Source organism: Centruroides sculpturatus, unplaced genomic scaffold, assembly GCF_000671375.1.
Source record: "Centruroides sculpturatus isolate CEXI.00-Female unplaced genomic scaffold, Cexi_2.0 scaffold822, whole genome shotgun sequence".
NCBI classification, from domain to species: Eukaryota; Metazoa; Arthropoda; class Arachnida; order Scorpiones; family Buthidae; genus Centruroides; species Centruroides sculpturatus.
This window is the reverse complement of record NW_019385103.1, coordinates 110,613-119,243: the sequence shown is the minus strand read 5'-3', so window position 1 is coordinate 119,243 and position 8,631 is coordinate 110,613. Positions and strand designations below refer to the sequence as shown.

Below are 8,631 nucleotides of genomic sequence, written 5' to 3'. Positions count from 1 at the left end.
GCCCGAGTTAACTCGGGTCCGGACGTAACGAGCATCTCGAACTGGCGACTCGTACTTTGCTGGCTTCGTTGGCCTTTCTTCGACATATTAAAACAAAACTATTTCACTAGCGCTGGTAAACAACAATGCTAAAACCACGCGCTTCGCTTAGAAAACATGACAAGGGTTGCAGTCACGTGACAAAAATACAATGTTAACTAAACTGGGATTGGTTAAAGCGTAACAGCTATCGATAGCACGGAACCCAGACGCATCTCGACCGACTACCCATAGCAAAACCCAGTTAACGTGGAGAACAGAATAACGATTTGTCTAAGGTTCGTTAACTGCCTTTTGCTAAGGGGACTTATCAAATGTCTCTGTATCGCCTTCGTTGAGTTATCGGAAGAGCTCAGAATAGGTCCCCTGGTGTCAGTTCCTGATCGGAAGCCGCTATCGTTTGATTTGCATGCTCCAGATAAAATCCTAGACATCCAACAGACACAAGGATCGGGTTTTACCAACCTGTGCCGATTAAGTAATCTGTGATATCCGAATAGTCCATGGGTCTAGTTAACAATTTAAATATAAAGCTAAAATTATAAAGTAAAATATTCTTTCATTTTGGTGTAAAAATATCGTTTTTCTAACGTGGGAAAACTGATAAAAGAGCCACTTCCTTTAACGGAAGTAGACACATCGTTTTGTTTTCCACTTATCTATCACAAATCTCACTACCCTGGGAATTGCCGACCTCTCAATAATTCCCCTTTCCTCCGGTCACGTGAGAGAACACATATATGCTGATTGGTCACAAACCAGGAGCTATAGTCAAAGATCGGCATGATTCGAGGAGTATGTGGGGGGAATCTCATATTGGAAAGAAGTTCCCATATTGTCTCCCTAAGGCAAATGTCCTTAGTTAGGAATATGTCAGAAGATCTCATGGAGGAGAGACGTCTCCCATATTTGCTCCATAATGCCAATGCCCTTAGTCGTATCCATTCGAGTATAACAATGAGTTAATTTAGGAGTAAAAGAAGAACTCTTAATATTGTGCAAAATCAAGACCTCTCCATGAAATGAAGTATGATCATAGAATACAGACGAACATAAAGACCCGGTAAACCTTGGGGTAGTACGAATATAAATGAATTTGTGAGCTCTCTCTCTCAACGCGTATGTTTTAATTGAATCCATCTTCTCTCTCAATCGCTTGTTTGAATTATTGGATTATATCCATTTTGTATACCTTTGTTTATGCTAGTTTATTAAATTCTTTTATTTATATGTTTAAGAAATGTCTCTTAGTTGTTATCCGAATCATATCCGAAATATCTCCACACGCGTGTCAATCCGCGGATCTAGATTTGATTAACTGGTGTCAACATCCTGATGTAGGAACGAAGAATTGTGAAATCCTTCAGTTCCGCTCTAGATAATAGATATATCCAACTGTAAGTCCCTCCGCCCTCGAATTTCCTCAAATTAGGAAAAGCCATTCTTGTAGACGACCCGAGAACTAGTTTCAACAACTAGCCGCCGATTAAGTGATACCGAGTAATAAACTACTCCGTACCCCCGGCTAGAATTTCACAGGTCACTAGAGATCCTTACTTGGCCTTCGGCTTATCTCACAATACAGAGGTTGTGGCGAAGTTACTTGTACACGGCAAGCAGTAGTATTGTACACGGTTTACGTTTTAACTCCAAAAAAAAAATCTTTGCGGCTCACGTTTACATCACGTGACTCAGTGAATGTCACGATTGACTCATCGGAAAAATTTGTTGAAAAAATGCCGGATACATTTAACATTGACGGTTACCAGCAATGGTAAATAAACAAATTAAACTATTTTAAAGTATTTATAGGATGTTTAATAACACTAAGTAATTACTTTTAATTAGCGTGGTGTCTCCTACCGTACGATCGGACGATAGGACTACCTCATACTGTAGTCGAGGAAAGTAGTGGCTTATGTAAATTCAGAAAATTAATTTTTAGAAAATTTACAAACGTATTACTCTGTTGATGATAGAAGATGCCGTGAAACAACAAACCTACCTTTAGATAAGCTATTGTAAAGTTAAGATTTACCCTCCGAATGAAGGGGTGGCGACCCCCCAAAGTGTTGCATCATCCCCCATTTGTCATCATCATCCTCTGACGATTTTGTATTTTCTTTTATAATTAGACTTGATGTTGGATTCTCAGAGTCATCATTTGTTTTGGTACAACTCGGGATATAATTTTTTAATGCGCCAGCTTGTTTTTGCCTTTCGGCTTCCTTTTCCAGCCGTTTTTTTTTTTGTACTGGTAACCAAACAGTTTTCTTTGACCGTTAGACATTCTGAAAGAGGCACGCACATAACTCAAATTAAACAATGTAAACTATAAAATAATATTTTAAAATAATAAAAATTTATCCTTGTTCCAAATAAGCTAAAACCGTAATTAACATAACTTCAAAATTATATTCTGTCAATGGACATAAAAAATATTTATGGCTTACAAATATTTTTCGTATCCTGTGAACGTAAAGAAAGTTTAGTGTTTTTATATCTGTATTTTATAATAACAAATATTTCAGCAAACCATAAATAGTCATTAAAAACAATTTTATAATTCTTGATTTGAGATTTTATTCACTTCAATTATTCAAATATGTTGTATTATCGTGTAACCGTAGACGAATCAAGAAAAAATGGCGGGATTAATCAACGAGAACGAACGTTTTTTATTGACCTGCGCATATATGACTTGGATTTCTACATAAAAAAACCACAGGTGGCTCTTGACTTAAGCGCAGCTTATAATAATAAATATGATTAATTTTAACACTCCTTATTAATCATATTACAGCGTAACTTTTCGAATATTACACGATTCAAAGGTTTTGTTAATATGTCAGCAAGCTGATAGACGCTTTTAATATGTTGCAATTGAACAGTCGTGCCAATATGCTGCTGAATAAATTTTCTTTGAATCTCAATATGCTTTTTACCCTTGGTTATCTTTCCTTGGTGAGCGTTTTTAAGCATGTGAATTGCCGACTGATTGTCGACAAGCAACAAAGTAGGTTCTTCATTCATTAATAATCTCAGTTCAATCCCTATTCTTCGCACCCAGCAGATATCATCGATAGATGAAACTGCTGCACGATACTCGGCTTTAGCGGTTGAGTTCGCCACGTGACGTTGTTTTCTTGAATACCATACAATTGGACCTCCTCTCATGATAAGAACTCCACTTGTAGAATGTAGACAATTGGCGTCTCCTCCGTAATCCGCATCTGTATATGCTATCAACTTGGGATCTCGGTTAAAAAATATTCCATAATGTGTAGTTCCTCTCAGATACTGAAAAATTCTTTTAATCATCTTCCAGTGACATGTCAAGGGTCGATTACTGAATCTACTCAGGTAATTGATGGCGTAGCTTATATCTGGACGGGAGATTGTTGCTAAATAAAGCAAGCTTCCGATGGCGTCGAGATAACGATTTTGTTTTTTTAGTGGCTGGTCATTGATAAGGTTTTCAGAATTCTTTTTCATACCTGGCTCCATCGGTGTATTCACGGCGTTTACTCGATCATACCTAAATCGTTTCAAGATCTTTTCTGTGTAATCAGGTTGACTCACAAAAATTCCTTCAGACGACACTTCGATCTTCATACCTGAGTATGTCATACATGATTGTAAAGTTCTTTTATAAGTAATTTCAAACTTGTCATTCAGTAACTTCAAAATCTTGAAAATATCCTCCTCGTTTCGGGCGGCAATGAACCCGTCGTCTACGACCAATACTATTATTACACTTCTGTCATTGTTGTAATAAACGAACAGGTCATCGTCGGTATTAACAAATCCTATGGTAAGAAAAAAGTCAGAGATTTCGTCGTTCCAATCTTTGGCGGCTTGCTTTAAACCGTACAGACTCTTTTCAAGCTTGCAAACCTTTTCTGTCCCATCAGAGAATCCTTCTGGCTGGTTCATGTATATTTCTTCTTTGAGATTGGCGTGTAGGTAAGCTGTCTTAACATCAAAAAACTGTTACTTTCATTTTACTGGATGCTGCGTGACAGAGCACGAGTCCGATAGATGCGTGTCTGGCTACAGAATTGAAGGTATCTGAATAATCTATGCCCTGCCTTTGCTCGACTCCCCTTACAACAAGTCTAGCTTTCATCCTGCCGTCCTGTTTACGACGTAATACCCATCGGCAGGTCAGAGGTCTCGCATATTTTGGAGGTTCCACCAGGCTCCAAGTCTTCAATTTGATCAGGCTGTCGTACTCGTGCTGCATAGCCTTATACCATCCTTTGTGCTTCAAGGCTTCCTTAACTGAAATATTCTCGATTTCTCCTATCATGGCATTGTCGTGAATAAGTCCCATCTCATAATCGTTGAATCTGGTCGGTGCTTTTAGTTTTCGGCGATTTCGTAAACTTCGTTGATTCTCCTCTAGCGGTTCTGGTCCTTCATCAGTTCATCAGTTTCTTCTGGAGTGATGTGTCGTGAATAATTCTGTGAACATTTATCATCTGAATCCTCAACGGTTTCGTTTTCAGTTTCGGACTCTTCTAACTTCTCTTCTGTTCTCTTTTCCTTCATGTGGGTCTCGACTTCGGCAGTGCTTCCTTTAGTTTCAGACTTTTCATTGAAAATCACATTGTCAGTGCAGACGACCTCCTTCTCATCTGGCAAGTAGACTCTATAACAGGGCGAATCGAGATCATATCCGACGAAGATTTCTTTCATAAACATTCTCTCCATCGTTCACCTTTTATGATCTTCAATCAATATATAACACTCGCAGCCGAAACTTTTCAATTTCTAGATGTTTACCATACTTCCAAACCAAAGTTCGGCAAGACTTTTATCATCTATAGAGCTTTTTCCTGTTTGATTAATGGTGAACACAGCATAGTTAATAGCTTCAGCCCAAAGATTTTCGCTTAAGTTCCTGGCATGTAAAACAGATCGAGCTGACTCCACTATGGTGCGCATCTCCCTTTCTATTCGTCCATTTTGCTGCGGTGTGTACGTGTTTGTCCTAAGTTACTATAGAAATTGTGAATTAAGTTGCGTAACTTCTTAACTGGTGTCAAGACCAGATGGAGACAAATATTTTACGATATTCTAGTATCTCTTCTAATTTAACAAATAGGCCTATAGCCATCCTGTACAGTGAGCAAAGTCTCACAGATCTGGATCTCACATAAGTCATACAGCATAAAGTTGTTACCTTTGCCAATGCAGGACTAATTTCATGAGAACAATTGTTAATTCTGTAAAATCTGGAATTCATACCGATTTTTCCCCGGTTAATGTCCCGTTATTACCTAAAAACCGATTAAATTTCCCTAAGAAGTTAGAGTGAAAACGAACTTGAAAAAGAGGAAGAAATTTTAACTCCCCCTTTTTTCAAGGTAAACATTTGCCCATCTCAACAATATTCCCACACTACGAACTTAAAAGTTTATAGTTACCATCTGATTTCGTCATTTTATTTGGGTTCCAGGACACCTCTGACCTCCCCACACACCTTTTACCTCGCAACTAATTAGTCATATGACAGTTTTCCCACCGCGAAAAGATAAAAGCCACTTCTCTCATCCCCTCTGGGGAGTCGCTCATCAACAGTAGTCGTGCCACTTACCGTAGGATTTATCTATAGCTTTGTGTCCTGTTTCGAACCTCGACGTCCCGGTGGATTCGTTCCCTCTCTTGAAGATCCAAATATATAAAGAGGTATGGAACCAACTTCTATGAACTCTCTCTCGGCCCCTTCGCGCTTTAGGAACTCAGAATTTTCACTCGGAATTCGGCGATTACTATAATCGCCGAATTCCTAGTGAAAATTCTGAGTAGAGTATTGTATAGTGACCAATAAATCATTGTTTCTTTGTTAAATTGGTGCCCTCTTTTGCTCGTATATCGTCTGTCGCCTTTCTGACGACACTCCTCCCTCCTCCTCTCGACACGAAAAACTTTAGTCCCGTTCCCTCGGGATAAAATGAAAAAAAAAATTAAGCAATCTCTGACTAGTGGGCAAGTCCCTCCGACTTGAAAGCCGATCCAAGGAGATACGACGGAGTCATACCTTCCCGGTTCTCACAATTCTACAAAGCATTTTTTTTGCAAATAAAGTCATATAGACTATAAGGAAACTAGCAGGTAGGCCCGGCGTTGCTCGGGCAAAAAGTAACGATAGCGAGGATTAAGATTATTACATTATAGTCAATCTTACCCGTTTTCACAAAATGCAAGAATTAGATCTCCCTGTTTCCTGACTAATTAGAGAATTTTAGATGGGTTAAAAAAATGTTCGATTTTTCGCAAAAACGAAAAAACTCCATCTGCGCCTGTAAATCTTGCACCTCGCTTTCTCTTAACACTTCCATTCTTGATACTTCCATTGTTACTTAACACTTCCATTGTCGATACTTCCATTGTTACTTAACACTTCCATTGTCGATACTTCCATTGTTACTTAACACTTCCATTGTCGAAACCTTAATATGTCAGGTAAATATAAGGGACTCCAATCCAGAATAAAACAACATATTTTTTCTGCCCATTTTATACCATGCGCAAATCATTCATTAAATTTAATTGAAACGCTGCTGCCGAAAGTTGCATGGAAATGACCACTTTTTTCAATATCGTTCAGGAATCGTACGTATTTTTTTCAAGTTCTACACTTAGGTGGAATGCATTACAAAAATTTTGTAAGAGCAAACACTTGAGTATTAAATCTATTTGTGACACCAGGTGGTCTGTTCGTTCCGATGCTGTGAAATCCTTAAAGGAAAATTATGAAGAAATTAAACATTGTTTACGTCATTTTTCCTCAAACAAAGATGAAAAATCATTAACAAGGTCCGAAGTTGCCGATTTACATAAAAAACTTGATACATTTGAGTATGTACTGTTAGTTGCTATATGGGAAAAGATTTTAGAGAGAATAGATGCTTCAAACAAGACTCTTCAACAAAAAGACGAATCCCTAAATATAACAGTTTTAATACATTATTCATTGATAGATTTCATACAAACTGTTAGAGATGATTTTGACAATTTAGAAAATGAACCAGAAAAAGTTAAAGATATTGCATATACTAATGATAAAAAACGGCAGAAAATACGAAAACTATTGCATGATGAAATTCCAGAACATGTAATAAGATTCAGTGGCAAAGAACATTTTAAAGTTCCTATTTTTTTGTTGTATGCGATTCTTTACTTAGCAACATTAAAAAAAGATCTGAGGGATATAAAACTATTAACAATAAATTCAAAACAATTTTTCATGATAGTGATGTTAGTGACTCTTCAATAGAGGAATTAAAATGTTATGAACAAGATTTAAACCTAGCAGAACTGAAAAATGAAGTATTACAATTTAAGACTTTCGTAAGTAAAGAAAATATTATGTCGCCTGTATCCATGTGGTCATTTATTCAGGAAAATAATATTATTGCAACATTTCCTGATTTAAATATAATTCTAAGAATTTATTTAACACTTCCAATAAGCAATGCAAGCGATGAAAGATCATGCTCAGTAATGGCCAGAATAAAAATTTTTTAAGATTTACATTAGGCCAACAAAAATTAAATAGTTTACCATTACTTTACATAGAAAAAGAGTTATTAAATAACTCTATTAATTATGACAAACTAATTGACGAGTTTGCAGAATTAAAAGTGAGAAAAAAGGCAATATAACTAATCAATCTGGGTATATTTGTTTAAGTATTATTGTTTGTTTTAATAANTAAAAATAGTTGTAATTGAAGTTATGTTTATAATTTTGTGTTTAAAGTACATTTAAATTAACATTTAAAAAATTAAATATATACTTTATATGTTGGTTTATAGAATTATCTGAATCAATTCCAACTTACAAGTTAAGCTGTAACAGGAGCTGCGTCTATTTTTTGTTAAAGTTAGATGTTTTTATTCGTCTTGTTCGCAATAGTGATATTGTGTTGGTGTTATGTAGGTCAATTGCAAAATAGTACACAGTTTAGTACAATATAATACAAGGAGGTTAGTAAATTAAGGGTGAATTTCTGCACAATATACGTAATTTTGGAATATATAATGAACTAAAGGGTATATTTGTTTAAGTATTATTGTTTGTTTTAATAAATTATGTTTATTTAATTTTTGTACATGTATATTATTTTTTCCCTTTTTTGGAATCCGATAATTAAATATAACTACATACTATATGCTTTAAAACCAAACGACCAAACGCAAGGTATGTGTCATGACTGAAAAATAGGCCTGGAATTACAATGTTGCTTAGGGCCCGCTTCAGCCTTAGTCCGCCAGTGGTTGAGGCCGCAGGTTTAAAACTTCGGCTTCAACCTCAGTATAGTTAGAAAGTGTAATGTTTGTTTTACTCGTACTTATGAAAAGACCTTATTCCAATATTAATCATACTATATTAATTCCATGCATTCCATTTCTAATACCGTGTTTCCCCGAAAATAAGACAGTGTCTTATATTAATTTTTGCTCTGAAAAGTGCGCTAGGTCTTATTTTCTGTGGATGTCTTATTTTCGGGGAAACACGGTAGCAATATTAAATAGATTTACAGTAGAGCATCAATTACCCGAATCAATTGGGAACTGGGTT

At 36.3% G+C, this 8,631-nt stretch overlaps 1 pseudogene; it reads left to right on the top strand.

The window, feature by feature from the left end:
- The first annotated feature begins 6,628 nt into the window (after positions 1-6,628).
- Positions 6,629-7,575, top strand: LOC111634723 (annotated as a pseudogene).
- The last annotated feature ends 1,056 nt before the right edge of the window (positions 7,576-8,631 follow it).